We start from the raw sequence: 20,020 nt of genomic DNA, 5'->3' as shown, positions 1-20,020 counted from the left end.
AACAGAGACAGAAAGAAAAACCCCAATTTTGCTCCCAAATCATCCAGTCTTTACTTAAGAATAATCTTGATGTTATATTCTGGTATTTTAATTAGCCTTTCTCTTCTTTTGCTATATGCGAATTTCCTTTTTCAAGAAATACGAGCACAGGAAATAGCTTCTATTTTGTCACGGAAATGACAAATTGATAAGGGCCCCAGCGTACTTCTTCAGTGTTGTGAGGTAAAAAACAATTATGCATTATTCCAAAATAACTGCAGCAGCTAAAAATTGAGGAAGTAATACCCAAATGACTGTGGAAAATAAACGGGGAGAATTGTGAACTTTTTAATATGGAGTTTTCAGCCTGAGCTCAAGTTATAAATATCAGCAAATGTTCTACCCCGCTTCATTGCATTCCTCTAGTGCAATTTGTTTAGTGCTTCGAGATATGAGACAGCCATATATTTTACTCTCACTGCTCGTAGCCAATTTGCAAGAAAGCAAGTAATATAAAAATGGCTATTTACTCTGTTACAAGTGGTACAGTCCATTATCACTCTCCACTGCTGTCGTTACAAGGATAGCAAATCAATAATCAGTTCTCATTCCCTAACTCGGTAAACCATCTGCTTCCATTATTGTAAACCATGCTCGGTTTGGATGCAACCTTAACTGGCATGCTAGCAGCTGATTCATTTGACAAGATCACAAACATCACCACAGGAAAATTATGCCTTAATTACCTTTCTCCGAAATGTAAATGGTTAAGTGGTGGGGAATTTCTTTGCAATGGGAGAAACCCAAATTACAAGATACTGTATCGACAGAGAGACTCTGTCTAAATCGTCAAATTACTGAGTCCATCTTTCGCAGCTTTTTCTGAATTAAGACTGTTCAAGTAAACATTCACTCGATACAGGAAGCCTCAATTAGAGATCTCATCACAGCCGGTAGGACAATGCTTCCAGAACAACCATTGAGATCAGATATAAAATCCTGAAAACTAAAATGGAAATTGTTGGCTGCATCGCAGGTTAACATTTTAATGGTCCCATGCTCCAGTATATGCAATAGCACTTTCTGTGTTTTATATTACTTACTTTAATTGCACATTCCAAGCCTCCATTGTGACAGAAAATGTCAAATAATAATCTCCAAGTAGAGTCACCAAAATTATGTTTTCTTAGTCAATTCACATTTTAAGTTGTGTCACTCTTCCTTACCAAACCCTGTGTTTATCTTCCTCTTTCCAGAGTTTTTTGTTTTGTTTTAATTTTGCAGAAGGGCATGTGTACTTGCCAGAGACAGAGACAGAGAAATCCAGAAGAAGGAAGCAACCCTGATGTGGTGTGGTCATGCTGCAATCCTTTCTTCTCCATTTCTCTATCCTGTCAGTCTTCTAGGCACACATGCACAAACGCTAGACATCTTTCCCATGTTGATCTAGAATTTGAACTCCATTTTTCAGGGTTCTATCCTAAGTTCTGAAGAGGCTAACACAATGTTGGGGGAATATGATTTTTATAATGCTTTCTATTTCTGTTTTTTTTTTCTTTTTTTTTTCTCCCCTTTAGTCACAATAGGGTGTGCATGCATGAGAGAGAGAAAAAAAAGGGAAAGCTGGAGGGAGGGAAGAAGGACAGAGTCATCCTTTACAGGATCTGGTCATGCCATGACCTCCTTCCTCCAGTCCTCCAGCCCATTACATGTTGGGAACTTACAAACCTGCCTGGTGTGTTCAAGGCTAACTGGGCATGTGATTTGAACTGAGTGACTCAGCTTCTCCTAAGCAGAGCATTAAAACTATTCCAAGCAGCTAAACCCTATTTCTATTTCTGGGTTTTTTTTCTTTCTTTCTCTCTCTCTCTCTCTCCTCTCTTCTCTCTCCTCTCTCTTTCTCATTGCTCTCTCTTTTTTTTTTATTCCTAGCATTTTTTGAGATTTCTACTTGCCCCATCCTGTCAAAAGTATGTCCCTTTCAGGCAATGCACAAAGATCCAGGTACAAAAGCACAGAAATGGGCCAACCTTTGTTTTGTTTTCTGAAGTTCAATGTTCTATTTCAGATTTCTGTTCTGTCTTCTCTTATGGTCTTCAGGGTCTTTTTGCTATTTTCTGTACCTCTTTCCAGAGGTGAGGGTAAAATTGATTGCTATTTTGTGTCACTGGGATGGCAGGTGAATCTATAGCAGAGCAAACACTCACATTCTCTCTACCATCCCTTGCAACCGTCTCTGCTTTATTGCTTTCACGTTAGTGTGACACAAGGGATATGGCTAAAACTTCTGATTGCCAGGATTCCAAAAAAGATCAGGAAGGCATAGCTATTCTCTGTACTGGGGTTCACAAGTTATCTCTAGGATGTAGAGACACACCCATACCTGGCACTTGCTTCTTTCAATGGCTCTTGTACTTCCAGCTCATGGATTCTCTGGTTAGATATAGAGTAGAAAAGGGAGCAAAAACTAGGTTTTTTAATTATGTTATTTCTTGATTCATAACTAGTTTAAAGCTTTTAATATTAGAAGTCAAAGAGTTGAGCTATTAATTCAATTTACTATGCTAACAATACTTAAGCAGTAAATGTCATCCTATCTTGTTGAATGAAAAGATAAGAGACTTCAAGTTTGTATCTCGGGACTTTAAGGCAAACTTGTGCCCTTCCCACCCTATCCAGAGACTGGATCAAGCAAGTGACCTTGCTGGATGTCAGGCTCCCTGTGGCTTCAGGGCCTGACAGCCCTGACCCATGGCACATCCCCTCCTCCTCTCACTTTTGGACTCTCAAGTGTGGTGGATAGCACATTTTGGGCACCTTGTGATCTTGTCTTTGCTTCTGAGGTGAAGTTCAGTGGATCAGTTTGAGCCACACCTGTTCCTTAGAATGAGGGAGAACTTTTGGGTTACTCAGGACCAGTGACAACACTGCAGGGTGCTGGTGAGCAACAGGGATGCAGAGCAGAAGAGAGATTGCCAATTTTCTACTCCTGCACACCTTTGAACACTCAAAGGTACCTTGAATAAGTTAGGAAGGAACGTATAGACCTCCAGATCACTAGGAACAATAGAAGAGGCACAAAAAATATGAGCAACCAACAAAATGTCTCTCCCCCAAGGGAAAAACATCAATTTTACATCACCCACAGACAACACAATTGAAGTCGTGGACATGTCCAATAAGCAATTCAGAATATTTGTAGTGACCAAACTAATTGAGATGTAAGAGCAAAGAGACAATGAGCTCCAGGGGATAAGGAAGTCCTTTCATGATTTGAAAGAAGAAATAGACACCTTAAAAAAGAATCAAACAGAACTGTTAGGGATGAAAAATGTGGTACAGGAAATTAAAACCTCCCTCAAAATTATTAAAAGTAGATTAGAACATGCAGAAGATCAAATCTCGAATGTAGAGGACAAAACCTCTGAACTAGAAAAAAGTATCAAAAAAGATTGAGAAAACAACCAAGAAAAATGAGGATAATAGATGAGAAATATTGGATATCATCAAGCACCCCAACATCCAGATAATTGGCATCCCAGAAGAGGAAGAAAATAATAAGGGCATTGATAATTTATTTCATGAAATCCTGGAAGAAAACTTACCAAACCCAGAGAGGCATTCAAATATCCAGACCCAAGAAATACATAGGACTCCAAATATAATCAACCCAAGAAGATCCTCTCTAAGGCACATCACAGCCAGACTGGCCAAAACCACAGAAACGACAAGATACTAAAATTGGCAAGAAGGAAATGTCAAGTTACCTACAAAGGTTATCCCATCAGGCTAACATTGGACCTCTCATCAGCAACAATGCAAACAAGGAAAGAATGAAGAAATATAGTCAAGGTGTTAAATGAAAAACAATTTCAACCAAGATTACTATACCCAGCAAGATTATCCTTTATAAGGGGAAAAAAAAAAAACAGATAAAAATATTCTCAGATAAATAAAACCTGGAAGAATTTATGAACTCCAGGCCAGCTCTTCAAGAAGTTTTGAAGGGAGTTCTATACCAGGAAAACTAAAAAGTAAGATGAACAGTTATAAGAGAAAAACAATCAAGAAAATGGCTCACTTAATGATAGGAACAGGTCTGGAAATATCGATAATAACATTGAAAATTAATGGGATAAATTCTCCAATTAATAGACACACACACACACACATACACACAAACACAAAAAACAGAAACCCTCTTTCTGTTGCCTGCAAGATATATACCTTATGGATAAAGATATACATACATAGACTAAAAGTGAAGGCTAAAAAAAAGATATTCTGTGCAAATGGAAATCATAAAAGGGCTGGAATTGCAATACTGATTTCAGATAAAATAGGCTTCAAGACCAATATTGTCAGAATAGACAAAGCCATTATGTGATAGTGAATGAGCTAATTCATCAAGAAGACATAGCACTTATAAAAGTCTATGCACCCAACTCAGGAGTACCTAAATACATGAAGGAAAGATTGCTGGAGCTAAAAGGAGAGATAGGTTGCGACACTATAATTGTTGAGGATCTCAACACCCCATTATCTCCTTTAGACAGGTCTTCTAGACAAAAACTAAATAGAGAGATACAAGACCTAAATGATACTATAAAATTAATGGGCTTGACAGACATCTACAGAACTTTCCACCCTAAAATTCCAAAATATACATTTTTCTCACCCCAGCATAGAACCTTTTCAAAGATTGACCATATTATAGGACATAAGTGAAGCCTTTACAGATTCAAAGGCATAGAAAATACATCTAGCATCTTTTCTGACCATGATGGAATTAAATTCAATATTAATTTCAAGAAACACCCTCAAAAATACACAAATAAATCAGGACCAGCAGCTAGCATAATGGCTATGTCCCTGGACTCCCATGTAGTCGACCACGGTTCACGTCCCGCACCTGGTGGCTTAAAACTCACGCTGGGCATGTGTGTGTGTGTGCCCAAGATCCCGAGAGGAGAATGAAGGAGAAGGGATTGTGGCGTGGCCATCCCCCCTGGGGGGTGATTTCTCACTTTCTGTCTCTGTCTCTCTCTGTCTGTCTGGTGAGCACACGTGCCCTATAGCAAAAACCTCTAAAAAAATACACAAATATATGGAAACTGAACAATTTACTACTGAATGACTTCTTAACTACTGAAGAAATTAAGTCTGAAATAAAAAAAATTATGAAAACAAATGATAATGAGTACAAGAGTTTCCATAATCTATGGGACATGGGAAAAGCAGTCATAAGAGGGAAATTAGTAGCAATTAGTGTACATAAGAAAAATATGGAAAGGTGGCAAATAGATAACCTAACATCACGCCTCAGAGAATTGGAAAAACAAAAACAACAACAAGAAAAAGTGCCAGGCAAAAAGAAATCATAAAGATTCAAACAGAAATAAATGAACTAGAAAATAAATGAACTATACAGAAAATAAATAAAAACAAAAAAGCTGGTTCTTCGAAAAGATTCATAAGATCGACACACCACTAGCTAGACTGATAAAGAAGAAGAAAGAAAGAAACCAGCTAAATCAAATATGTGATGAAACAGGAAACATTACAACAGACATAGTAGAAAGACAAAACATTATTAGAGGATACTATGAGTATGTCAAAAAAACAAGAGAATATGGAGGACATGGACAAATTCTTGGAAGCATGTAATCTACCAAGATTGAATCAAGAGGACATAGAACACCTAAATAGACCCATAAAAAGCCATAAGATTGAATTGTTAATAAATAACCTTCTGATGAAGAAAAGCCCAGGTCCAATGGCTTCACTTCTGAATTCTACAAAACTTTTAAGGAAGAGTTAAATCCTATTCTACTCAAGTTATTTATAAAGATACAACAGGAAGGAAATCTTCCAAATTCATTTCATGAACATTCCATCATCCTCTTTCTCAAAACAGATAAGGACATGACAAAAAAGAGAAAACTACAGACCAATATCTCTGATAAATATAGATGCAAAAATTCTCAACAAGATACTTGAAAATTGTATCCAACATATAACAAATATCCTTTATAATGACTAGGTAGGCTTTATCCCAGGGATGCAAGGATGGTTCAACATAAGCAAGACCATTAAATACATTATATTAACATAAAAAAGATAAAAATCATATGATAATTTCAGTTGATGCAGAGAAAACATTTGATAAAATACAACATCTTTTCATGATTAAGACTCTCAGTAAGACTGGTATAGAAGTGTCATATTCCAACACAATAAAAGCCATCTATGAAAAACCTATAGTTAACATTATACTGAATGGGGAAAAGCTTTTCTACTGGTACTAGACAAGGCTGACCACTTTCTCCACTATTTTTTATTATAGTGCTGGAAGTCTCAGCCAATGCACTCAGAAAAGAGAATAATATAAAAGACATTCAAATAGGTAAAGAAGAGTTGAAAATATCTTTATTTGCAGATGACATGATGGTATACTTAGAAGACTGAAAGATTTCATGAAGAATCTCCTTTAAGTAATCAATGAATATACTAAAGTGTCAGGATACAAAATCAACATAACAAAAATCTATAGCATTTCTATACGAACAACAAGTTGAATGAAGTAGAGGTGAAGAAAGGAATCCCTTTTACCATACCCACAAAGTGTATAATCAACCTAGGGATAAGCCTAAGAAAGTCAAAAACCTTTATAAAGAAAACAATGAAAATCTTTAAAAAGATATTGAAAATTACATAAAAAATGGAAAGATATCCCATGTTCCTTGATGGGAAAAATTAACATAATCAAAATGACAATTCTATCCAAATTAATCTACATATTTAGCACAATTCCAATCAAAACTTCTAGAGACATTCTTCACAGATCTAGAAAAGAAAATCATAGAATTAGTCTGGAATCATAAGACCTTGTATTGCCAAAACAATCCTATGCAAGAAGAGTGGAGTGGGTGGCATATCACTCCTTGACACCAAGGTATACTATAAAGCTGTGATAATCAAAACAGCAGGGTATTGGCACAAAAACATACAGGTGGACCAATGGAATAGGATAGAAGCCCCAGGAATAAACCCCAAAGCTTACAGCCAACTGATTTTGACAAAGGGTACCAGTCAATACAGTGGAAAAGGAAAACATTTTTAGCAAATTGTATTGGAAAAACTGGGTATTCACCTGCAGAAAGATGAAACTGAATCCCCATCTTTCACCATTAACAAAAATCAACTCAAAATGAATTAAAGATCTGAACCTAAGATCTCAAACTATGAAACTACAGAGGAAAACATTGGGAGCCTCTGGAAGACATTGGAGTACGCAAAGGCTTCTTAAATAAGACTCCTGATGCACAGGCAATAATCCCTAAAATAGACAAGTGGGACTATATCAGACTAAGAAGTTTCTACACAGGAAAGGACACAGTAATTAGTTTGAATTGACAACCCTGAGAATGGGAGAATATTTTTGTAAAACATGCCTCAGACAAGGGACCGATAACCAGAACACATAGGGAACTCAAATGGCTTATTCAAAAAAAAAAAAAAAAAAAAAAGAAAGAAAGAAAGAAAGAAAAGAAAAAAGATCAACCTAAATAAAAGATAGGAATGAGTTGAACAACAATCTCTCTAAGCAAGACATAGGAACAACCAAAAAGCATTTGAGGAAATGTTCAACATCCCTCATCATAAGGGAGATGCAGATTAAAACCACAGTGAGATACCACTTAACCCCTGTCAGAATGGCAAAGATTAAAAATATAAAAACTGATAAGTATTGGTGAAGATGTGGTGAAAGAGGAACTCTTCTACACGCTGGTGGGAGTGTAAACTGGTTAAGTCACCTGTGGAAAACAATACGGAAGTTCCTCAAAGATCTACAAATCGAACTACCATTTGATCCAGCAAACCAATTTTGGGGTATCTACCCAAAGGACAAGAGAATACTCCATCAGAAAAGCACTTGCTTATCAATGTTTATTACAGCATTATCCATGATCACTAAGAAATGTTCACCTATTGAAATATCCATTTTGTAAGATAAATAATAATGTTATTGAATGTATGGAAGAAAATGAAATGAAAAGAATAAATGAAAGGGAAAAAAAAGAAATGGAACTAACCTAATGTCCACAGATGATTAGATGGAAAAAGTGTGGCACATATACTCTATGGAATGCTATTCAGCCATAAAAAAACAAGACCCTGGCATTTGATAGAAAGTGGTTGAATATGGAGGATCTTTTGCTGAGTGAAGAAAGCCAGGATATGAAAGAAAGATATTGTATGTATCCACTTAATATATTCCAACTGTCTTCACTTTATGGTGGAGATCGAAATATTGGAGGGCATAAAAGCAGTGGTAATAGTTATGGATGCTGAAGACAGTGTGTAACGGGGCAGAAGAAGGGAGCAGTATAGAGAAGGATTGCAAGAGAACAGAGAAACATGTCATTAGTGGGACACAGAAATGGTTTGTTACCTGTTGATGATAACATATATAGTATTCTCAACTAGACTGGTCTGAGAAATATTTCATGTTGGATAAATTCTTTTTACAATAAAATAATATGTAGTGATTGAATGTGTAAAAAATGATAATTATAATAATCTGAAAAAAAATGATGAAAAGCTATTTGATGATGATGGCATGGATAGTAATGTCTTTGTCTTGACTGATATGAATGGTATGCATGGTACTCCTGCCAGAAAAAGAAATGTAATACACTGTAAATATATATATATATGATTCAAAATAATATTAAAAAGATTACAATAATAATAAATCAAATTAAATAATTAAAAGGTAAGAGAAGCACTGCATAAGTAGGAAGTATAGGACAGAGCAAGCTGTTTAATACTGGGACTTCTTCCCCGGATGAGATTAAGATTTAATTGGCCACTTCTGTGTGACAATGGATAGTCTTATCTTACCATGTTTATTATACTCAATCAGCAGCAAGTAATTGTTCTTTCAATTTTGTCTCTTATCTGATTATAACTATGTCAAGAGCAAGGATGCATCTTTCCCTTTATTTATTTTTTGGGAGGGTGAAATATAATCTTTATTCAAGATAAATAAATACACACACAGTGAGATGATTATAACATAAAAATGTTTAATTGAGTGATTATAGCCCTAACACCTGTATAACCCAATTGAGTTTAGAATGTTAGAGGCCGTGATGTCCTTGTGTTCCCTTCCTGATCAGAAATACCTTTTTATTATATAGACAAATTATCTTGATTTTAAAGATAATTTCATTTAAATACACACACTAATTGTGATTTGCATGGTTTATTTTAGCATAATTTGAACTTTGTGTAGGTGGAATTATTATATATGTTTTATTTTGTGAGTCTCTTTTTTTGTTAAAAATTATGTTCTTAAAATGAACTCTGTTGTGTGCAGCTGCAGTCATTCATTTTATGGTGATGTGTGGACTTCAACTTTCATTTTATATGAACCACAAGTTCTTTCGTTTTGTTTTGAGTTTGTTATAAGGCATGTGCACTCATTGGAGAGAGACAGAAAGAGAATGAAAATGAGAAAGCACCCCCAGGGGGGATGACCATGTTGCAATTCCTTCTTCTCCTTTCTCTTCTTGGGATTTTGGGCATATATGCATACACACCAGGTGTATTTCTCAAGCCACTAGATATGGGATTCAAACCATGGAGTTGGCCATGTGGGATCCAGGAGCCTTAATCTCTGTGTCACCTGCTGACCTGGCAACTTTTTTTTTTTCATTGTTAGGCCAGATCGAGGGCATTTAGAACAATGCTGCTGTGAACATTCCTATACAAGCACCCTGTTCTATATAAACACATAATTTTTTAGCATAAATATCTAATCAGAAATTCCTAGGATCATAGAATACACGTATCATCAGCACTATAAGGTAGTTCCATATAAATTTCTATAAAGTTGTAACACTTCAGAGTCCCAACAGCAGTGTATGATTGTCTCAAAAACACCAAATATATTTTGACATTTGTCAGATATTTAAATTTTTTCCAGCTGATAGATAGTTATCACTGTCTGAGACTTTAGTTCACAATTTTCTCGGCACCTTGGTTGAAAAATCAGTTGGATGTATACTTGGATATATTTCTCAGTCCTTTGTTCTGTTCCATTGACCTGTGTGTTTTGTGTGTGTGTGTGTGTGTGTGTGGGTGTGTGTGTGTTGTGTTGTTTTTGTTTTTGTTTTCTTTTTCCAGCATCACTCTTTTTGCTACTTATAGATTTATAGCATTTTTTATTTTTAATTTTTTATTTCACATTTTTTATACATTCAATCACATTTTTTAGCTTACAAAGTGAATATTTCAATATGTAAACATTTCTCCCTAGTCCAGTTGATTAAACTATAAAATACCTTCAACAGATAATACCACATTTCTTTGTCCCATTAATGTTTTGCCTCTGAAATTTTCTTCTAAATGTCCTTCCTCAGGCCCTTCTCTTCCACACACACTATATCTGTTATTTACAACTATTTATTGTGTTTGTATATTCTTTAGTCAATTAGTTTCAGTCATAGCATGTGGACACACACTATATATTAAATGGGGACATACAATATCTCTCCTTCATGGCCTGGCTTCCTTCACTCAGCAGTAAATCTTCCATGTTCTTCCACTTTCTGTCAAAAGACAGGATTTTGTTGTTTTTATGGCTGGATAGTATTCCGTAGAGTATACGTACCACAGTTTTTAAATTCATTCATCTGTTCGGAGGCATTTGGGTTGGTTCCATGTTTTAGCAATTGTGAATAGTGCTGCAATAAACATCGATGTGTAAGCACTTTTCCAATGAAGAATTCTTCTGTAGATACCAAGGAGTGGGTTGCTGAATCATATGTTAGTTCTATTTGTAGATTTTTGAGGAATCTCCAAATTGTTCTCCACAGTGGCTGGACTAGTTTACATTCCCACCAGCAGTGTAAGAGAGTTCCCCTTTCACCACACCCCTGCCAACACTTATCTTTTTTGTTTTTTTAATCTTAGACATTCTAACTGGGGTTAGGTGGTATCTCATTGTTGTTTTGACCTGCATTTCCCTTATGACAAGGGATGTTGAGCATTTTTTCATATTCCATTTGGCTATTTGTATGTCATCTTTAGAGAGTGTTTTTTTCAACTCATTCTCCCATCTTTTAATAGGGTTGATCATCTTTTTTCCAAATAGATGCTCGTGTGTGTGGAGGCATGGGGCCTAAGGAAGGACATTTGGAGGAGGGATATGAAGACAGAGCATTGACGGGATGGGGAGGTGTGGTGTTATTGATCAAAGATATTTTGATCAACTGGACTGGGGGAAAATGTTCACATATTGAAAAGTTCACTTTGTAAGCTAAATAATGTGATTGAATGTATATAAAAATTTTTAAATAAATAAATAAAATTTGTTTAAAAACCATATGGTCATATCGATTGATGCAGAAAAAGCATTTCATAAGATACAACATCCCTTCATGATCAAGACTCTCAGCAAAATAGGCATAGAAGGGCCATTTATCAATACATTAAAAGCCAACTATGAAAATCCCGTAGCAAACATCATCCTGAATGGAGAAGAACTGAAAGGTTTCCCACTAAACACGGGAACAAGACAAGGGTGCCTGCTTTCTCTTCTTATTTATAATATAGTGCTGGAAGTCCTCGCCAATGCAATCAGAAAAGAGGAAAAAAAATAAAAGGCATTCAAATAGGAAAAAAAGAGGTGAAACTCTCTCTAGTTTTAGATGACATGATTGTATACATAGAAGATCCAATGGTTTCCATGAAAAAATTTCTGGAAGTAATGCACGAATACAGTAAAGTTGCAGGATACAAAATCAATATACCTAAATCGATACCATTTCTATATACTGACAACAGGCAGACTGAGATAGAACTGAAAAAAGTTATTCCATGTACCATAGCCACAAAAAGTATAAGATACTTAGGAATGAATCTAACCAAAGAAGTTAAAGACCTCCACAAGAAGAACTATGAGAAGCTAAAAAAAGAAATTGAAAGGGACCAGCAGTTAGCGTAATGACTATGTCGCTGGACTCCCACATAGTTGACCGTGGTTCGCGTCCCAGACCTGGTGGCTTAAAACTCATACCAGGTGCATGTGCATGCATGCCAAAGATCCTGAGAGGAGAATGGAGGAGAAGGGATTGAGGCATGGCCATCCCCCCGGGGGGTGATTTCTTGCTGTCTATCTGTCTCTCTGTCTGGTGAGCACATGCACCCTATACCAAAAACCTCTCAAAAAAAAAAAAAAGAAAAGAAAAGGAAAAAAAATTGAAAATGACACAAAAAAGTGGAAGGACATCCCATGTTCCTGGATTGGAAGAATTAATATAATCAAAATGGCAATTCTACCCAAATTAATCTACATATTTAATGTGATGCCAATCAAAGTACCAGACACATTCTTCATTGATCTAAAAAAGACAATAATAAAATTTGTCTGGAATCATAAAAGACCCCGTATTGCCAAAGCAATTCTACATAAGAAGAGTGGAGTGGGCAGCATCTCACTCCCTGACCCAAAAATATACTACAAAGCAGTGGTAATCAAAACAGCATGGTACTGGCACAGAAACAGACATGTGGACCAATGGAACAAAATAGAGTCCCCAGAAATAAATTCCCAATCATGCAGTCAACTGATTTTTGACAAGGGGTACCAGTCAATCCAGTGGGAAAAGGAAAGCCTCTTCAGCAAGTGGTGCTGGAAAAACTGGATTTCAACCTGCAGAAAGATGAATCTGAACCCCTACCTCTCACCTTTGACAAAAATCAAGTCAAGGTGGATCTAAGATCTAAATTTAAGACCTCAAACTATAAAACTGCTCCTAGAAGACACTGGGGAAACTCTGGGAGACACGGGGGGAGGGAAAGACTTTTTAAATAAGACTCCCGCAAAGCACAGTCAATAATCCCCAAAATAGACATGTGGGATTACATCAGACTAAGAAATTTCTGCATGGCAAAAGACACAGTAATTAGTGTGAATTTATAGCATATTTTGTAATCCAATAGTATAATGTCTCCAACTCCATTCTTCTTTCTTAGGATGGATTTGGCCAGTCTTTTATGATTCCATACAAATTTTACATTTTTTTCTATTTCTATAAAGAATGTCTTTGGTATTTTGAAATGTATTGATCTGAATCTGTAGATCACTTTTAGTAGTATAGACATTTTAATGATATTGATTCTTTCCATCTATAACATAGATTTTTAGCCCTTCACATATTTTAGTACTTCTTTCTGTGTCTGTATGTGTGTGTGTGTGTGTGTGTGTGTGTGTGTGTGTGTGTGTAGAGAGAGAGTTATAATTATGTTCTCAACCATAACTGCTATATCTCCTAAATCTTGAGTTGAAGTTTTCTCATTAAGTTCAAACTATTTTCTTTAAAAACATTTGTATTTGTATTGCCAGAGGACATGCGTACTACAGAGAGAGAGAGAGAGTGAGAAAGCACTCCCTAATGGAATGTCATGCCACAATCCTTTTTCCTCTACTCCTCCTGACTATCGGGTTGGAGTACAGACATATATATACCTATCATGTTTTTCAAGCTGCTAGGGTAGGGATTTAAACAGCAGTTTGAGATATGAGCTGATTTGGAATTTAGCTCCCTAGGCACGGAGTTTAACAGCTGCAAATGGGGGTAGTTCTAGAATCTTATCTTATAGCCACTAAAATTTTTTATTTTGACCCATGTGTTATTTAGAATTTTTAAAAATTCAGTAATGCTCAAGAGCTTTTTTGTTTATTTTTAATTCAATTTATGATATTCAGATAATATATCATGTATAAATTCAATCTTTTAAAAATCTGTTGAGACTTGGGGCCAGCAGATAATGTAACGGTTACATCATTGGACTCCCACAAGGCCAACTGCTGCTTGAGTCCCGGATCCAGGGGCTTGAAAACTACACCAGGTGCGTGTGCATGCATGCCCAATTCAAGGAAGAGAATGGAATAGACGGGACTGTGGCAAGGCCATCTCCCCTGGGGGGAGAGTAGGATTTCTCACTTTCCCTCTCTCTCTCTCTCTCTCTCGATCTCCTAAAGTCAAATCCTCTCAAAAAAAAAAAAATCTATTGAGACTTATTTTTAAACACCAAATGGTCAGTTTCTGTAAATACTTGGCATGTGCTGAGAAGAATTTGTGTTCTAAGATTTTGGTACAATATTCTATATAATTTCTTTAGGCCAGTTTGTTTGTACTCCAAGTCTTTCATAGTTGCATCTGCTTTAATTTCTTTCATTGTACAGTTGTGTGGCTAACGACCCCAGTAAATTTAGGTTTCTACTTAAAGATCATCTCCTTAGAATTTCTTTCACCATTGTATCTAAAAATACACTTCAGCTTTTCTCTCCCTTTACCTTGTGTTAGTGTCTTTAAAGTATTTTTCCTGATGTTGCATTATATTTATTTCTTTTTTTCCTCCATCTTCCTAACTGTAATGTAATCACTCTGAGGCAAGTACTTTTTCCTAATTTACTGTGCTATTTCCTGCACATAGAAGAGTATCACATATTTGTTAAGTGTTTGATAAATGTGAGTGGATGATTTCCATGGAGTAATTAAAAATAATTTTTAAATGGGAACTCTGAAAAAAATATATTTCAACTTCACATCACTTCCTTTATTCTTCTCCATTAGATTCATTAGTACCTTGGCAATCAACTAGTAAGCCTAGAGCATGGATAAGAATGAAGGAAGAAATGGAGAATGAGTGTCCTAGAACCTGCTCAAGCAGATGCTCAATAAATATTTGCTGCCTGACTTAAATAAACTTGGTGAGGAGAAAGGGCAATGATGAGAGAGAGAAGAGAGAGATTAAGTTGTAAATTGACAATTTACACTAATGTTTGACACTTAAACTCAAAGGTAACAGAGACTATGTATCTCTCTACCCTCAAATATTTATTTTTGTGGAGGCCATCTTTCTGTTTCTTTTCTGTTCCTTTTCCTGCCACTTCTTAAGAAAGAAGAAATTACTTACATTATTGGTCAGTTGATAAGAAAAGTTGGGTGCATACAAAGCTCAGACCCTTCCTTGCTCCCCACATTTTGTATTAGTCTCCCTGCAGAGAATTTATATTCTACCCTCCTCCCCTATGCATTGAAGTTCACAGAGGTAAGTTCTACCTCTGGCGAAAGAGGCCTCCTCTCATCTAATGCAGGGTAGATATGAGTAGAATTCTGGAGACCAATTTTACGAAGACTACTGTTGCTGTACACCCAGGTTGCAGTCTCAAATGCTCTATCTGTAATCATCTAACATTTCCCCCTCTCTCTCTAATTCTCCAACTACTTGGCTTCTTTGCTATTTCTTGATTGTTTCTAAACTTAGGCAGGAGGTGGGTGTCTCCATTTATTGGGGCTACCTATAGCATAGTTTCCTTGATATGCATTATCAGTACTAAGGTTTCTCCTTCAAGCAAAACTTTCACAATGACAAAAACTGAGTTTCTCTAAAAAAGAAAATCAGGCTGAGAAAGCCAAGGGAGAAAAAGGAAAACAGGTTCTTGCTTCAGAAATTTATCCAATTTGTTATGTAAGCTTTTTCTCATCCCATTATTCAATTATGTCAAATGTCCTTAAGCTGTCTAGACAAGCAAAAGGAAATGTGGAAATGCAGCAATTACTCAGCAAAATCTGACTGGAGGAGAAAAAGATGCCATGCTGAGGATGCAACAGGGATTTACTGGAACAAATTACAGCTCAGGTTTGAGCTCTTAGTTGTCCTTAAAAATAACCTAAGTGTGATATCCTTTAGAGATGCTTCTGACCAACTGCATTAGAGAAGACCTTAGTGAACTCAGAAGTGTGAAAGACTTGTTGACTTGTAACAGTTTAGAAGAACAGAACTAGAATTGAAAGGTCTTCAAAGTAAATTCAGAAAGGACAGCATCAGGTTATGTTCCAAGGCTATGCAATGATAATGAGAAGTTTGATAGAAGGGCTACCTCATGCAGATTCTTTCAGTAGGGACATTTAGGGATAGCAGCACCCCCAGTGACCATCACAAATGGAAAGTAGCCAAATATGAATATTCTGAAGGGGGGAGAGGAGTTCCCTTCAAGAGCCTTATCTCAGACATCCTGGATTCTCTTAAAATTTCAGACTGTTGAAGAGGTAGTAAACTCTACATCAGAACTTCTCAGTAAACTGTTATCTCTCCAGAAGTAGACACTTTTAACTCTCATTCATGTGTTACATGGCTTATCTAACATGTTGTATGGCTTGCCATGTTTTTCCAATATGATAGAACATTATTCAATTCCGCAATGAATAATGATGGCTATTTTCAGGTCTATTTTAGAACTTAGTAAGAGGGAAATACATTAAAAAAAAGTTATGGATACAGAATATCTAATTATGAGTGTTAAAAGGGAGGCCTAACTGGAGCCATCAGATGGCAGAGTAGTTACATCACTGGACTCCCATATGGATGACTATGGTTCAAGTCCCAGGCACTGTGGCTTGAAAATCACAGTGGGCATGTGTGCAAGCATGCCCAAGGTCCCAGGAGGAAAATCAAGGAGAAGGGACTGCAGCATGGCCATCTCTCCTGAGGGATGACTTCTCACTTTCTTTCTCTCTCTCTCTCGTAAGCATACATGACCTAAGGCAAAAATCTTAAAAAATAAAAATGAGACCTAACTTTTGTAAGTGATGACATTCATAGGATGGTACTGTCCTAGATTTTTTTTTTTTGGGGGGGGGGGAGAGGTTTTTGCTATAGGGCGTGTGCGCTCGCCAGACAGAAAGAGACAGAGAGATAGAAAGTGAGACATCACCCCCCAAGGCAAATGGCCACGTTGCAATCCCTTCTCCTCCATTCTCCTCTCAGGATCTTGGGCACGCACACACACACGCCCAGCATGAGTTTAAGCCACCAGGTCCAGGACTCGAACTGCAGTCGACTATGTGGGAGTCCAGCAACATAGCCATTACGCTAACTGCTGGTCCCAGTACTGTCCTAGTTTATTTTGGCTGCTATAATATCATAAGCTGGGTAGCTTATAAGCAACAGAAACTTACTTTTCACAGTTTTGGAATCTGTAAAGTCAAAGATTGAAGTACTGACAGATGAGTGTCTGGTGAGGACCTATTTCCTGGTTCATACATGATACCTTTGTCTGTGTCCTCACATGGTGGTTGGGGAAAACACTCTCCCTGGGGCCTCTTTTATAAGGCCCAATCCTATTTATGTGAACTCTGCCTTCCTAAACTAATGACCCTCCTAAGGACTCCACCTCCTAATACTGTCACCTTGAGGGTTAGGATTTTAGTATATGAATTTTGGTGGGACACAAACATTCAGACTCTAGCAAGTATCATTTCCTTATCTCTTTCTAACTTCTATCAGTGCATTATGTTACTTTCTGACACTAAAAGGAAAGATAATCCTGACTCATTTAAGAGTATGTATTCTGTATTCTGTGTCACCAACCATATTATCAAAACTAGATGCTTAATAGCCACTTAGAAGCAAAAGCTGTAATTTTATTAAATCTAAGAATAGAAAGTAAGACTGTTCCAGCCAAAACCACGCACACTGGTAGACGCTGTTATTGAGCAGGTTGAGGCCACATGAGAGGCCCAGGTTTGATTCCTGATCCACCCTGTAGGCTACATGCAATAGTGCCTACCTGTAGTCCCAGTTACTTGGGAGGCTGAGGCAGAAGAATTGATACATGGCAAGACCCTGTCTAAATAAAGGAGAAGAAAAAAAAAAAAAGACGAGAGGAAGAGTGGGAGGGAGGAAGAAGGAAAGGAAAAACAGAAGAAAAATGCAAGTAGAGATCAATCAGAGATAAAAAAAGAGATCCTGGGGCAAATTGGCCAATGAGCCTTTTATAGAATCCACTGGTTTGTTCTCATTTTCCTTTCGGTTATTCCCTGTTCTGTTCTCTTTCTCCAGTTTTTGGATTGATTGGATTGAAGGAAGGGAACCAGTAGACAACTCAACTGTGGAGTAGGGTAGAAATTCTTGTCTCTATTTTAAGCAATGCTCTTAGTGGCTCTGTTTTCCTGTGAGACTCATCCTCATTAAGCTAATCGCTCTTTTTGGTCCTTACTCTAATATGAACATTCCCATCTCTTCTGCCATTGAACCTGACCTGGTTTCTAAGTGTTGCTATGTTAATCTTTGATTTGGCTTCCTCTGACTGCAGAGCGCCTCCAGCACATGTGTAACTAATACCCTACATTAAGTTTCTTCTGTTTTATTTATTTATTTTTTTGACAGGTTTTTGCTACACGGTGTGTGCACTTGCCAGAAAGACAGAGAGAGAGACAAAGACAAGAAATCACCCCCCAAGGGGGGGGGATGGCCAAACCACAATCTCTTCTCCTCCACTCTCTTCTCAGGATCTTGGGCATGCATGCACACGTACCTGACATGAATTTAAGCCACTGGGTCCAGGACTCGAACCACGGTCGGCTACATGGGAGTCCAGTGACATAGCCATTGTGCCAACTTCTGGTCCCAATTTCCTCTGTTTTAAATACCTAAATTTTTCTCTGCCCCCCCACCCCCCCCACACACACACTGGATTCAGATTAAAATATTCAGCAACCAAAATAAAAATCAGGAAGTAGGTACTGGCACAAAAAAAGACATGTAGACCAATGGAACAGAATTGAGAATTGATCCTTGATAAAAGGCACAAGACATTCTAGTGGGAAAAAGAAAATCTCTTCAGCAAATGATGCTGAGAGAAGTGGATATCCACCTGCAGAAGAATGAGACTGGATCTTTATCTCTCATCACTAACAAAAAATTAACTCAAAATGGATTGAGGTTCTAAATAAAAAACCTCGAACTATAAAAATACTGGTGGAAGACACAGGGAGAACTCCTGGAGACTTTGGGTCTTAAAGAAGACCTCCAAAGCAGAAGGAATAGTCTCAAAAATAGACTGTATTAGGCTGAGAAGCTTCTGCACAGCAAAAGAAACAATAAGTAGAGTGAGAAGATGATTCTCAGAATAAAAGAACATATTTGTAAACTATATCTCAGATAAGGGGCTGATAACCAGAATATACAGGGAACTCAAGCAGCTTATGCATACACACACACACACTAAGAATAATTCAATTAAAAGATGGGGAAATGAACTGAACAGACAATTCTCTGAAGTGGGCATATGAACGGCGCAAGAACATATGAAAACGTGTGCAACTTCTCTTATCATAAGGGAAATGCAAATCAAAACCACAATGAGATATCATTTAACCCTAGGAAATTTAATTTAACCCCAGGAAAAAAAAAAAAAATAAAAAAAAAAAAAAAGATAAGTGCCTATGAGGCTGTGGTGAAAAGGGAACTCCCCCACACTGTCGATGGGAATGCAAATTAGTACAACCACTTTGGAGGACAATCTAGAGACTCCTCAGAAACCTGCAAATAGAACTACCATATGACCTAGTAATTCCACTCTTAGGTATTTACCAAAAGGATAGAAATCAGTCAGAAAAACACTTGCACATCCATGTTTTCTAGAGCATTATTTACAATCACTAGGACATGGAATCAACCCAAATGTCCAAAAACAGATGACTGACTTGAAAAAATGTGTGATATGTACTCTATAGAATACTACTCAGTCATTAAAAAAAAAAGACCCTGACATATGTTACAAAGTGTACAAATATGGAAGACTGTATTTGATACAAAGTGTACGAATATGGAAGACTGTATGCTAGGCGAAGCAAACCAGACTATGAAAGACAGACTTTGTATGTCTCCACTCAATATACACCAATTGTCTGTGCTATAGAGGAGAAACTGAATGTCTCCACTCAATATATACCAATTGTCTGTGCTATACAGCAGAAACTGAAAGTTTGGAAGGTATAGAAGCAAGAAGCGCAATGGTAGATACTAGAGAAGGTAAGGATGGGGTAATACGAGAGTGGGTAGTGGAGGGAGGGGAACAGAGGAAGAACAAAAAATGTGTGTTTGATTGACAAAAAAATTAAAAGCTATTTGCTGATAATAGTGTATATAGTAATGTCTTTATCTTGACTGATATGCA

This window comes from Tupaia chinensis, unplaced genomic scaffold (assembly GCF_000334495.1).
Source record: "Tupaia chinensis unplaced genomic scaffold, TupChi_1.0 Scaffold000196_1, whole genome shotgun sequence".
Lineage (NCBI taxonomy): Eukaryota > Metazoa > Chordata > Mammalia > Scandentia > Tupaiidae > Tupaia > Tupaia belangeri.
Note: the sequence above shows the minus strand (reverse complement) of the source record.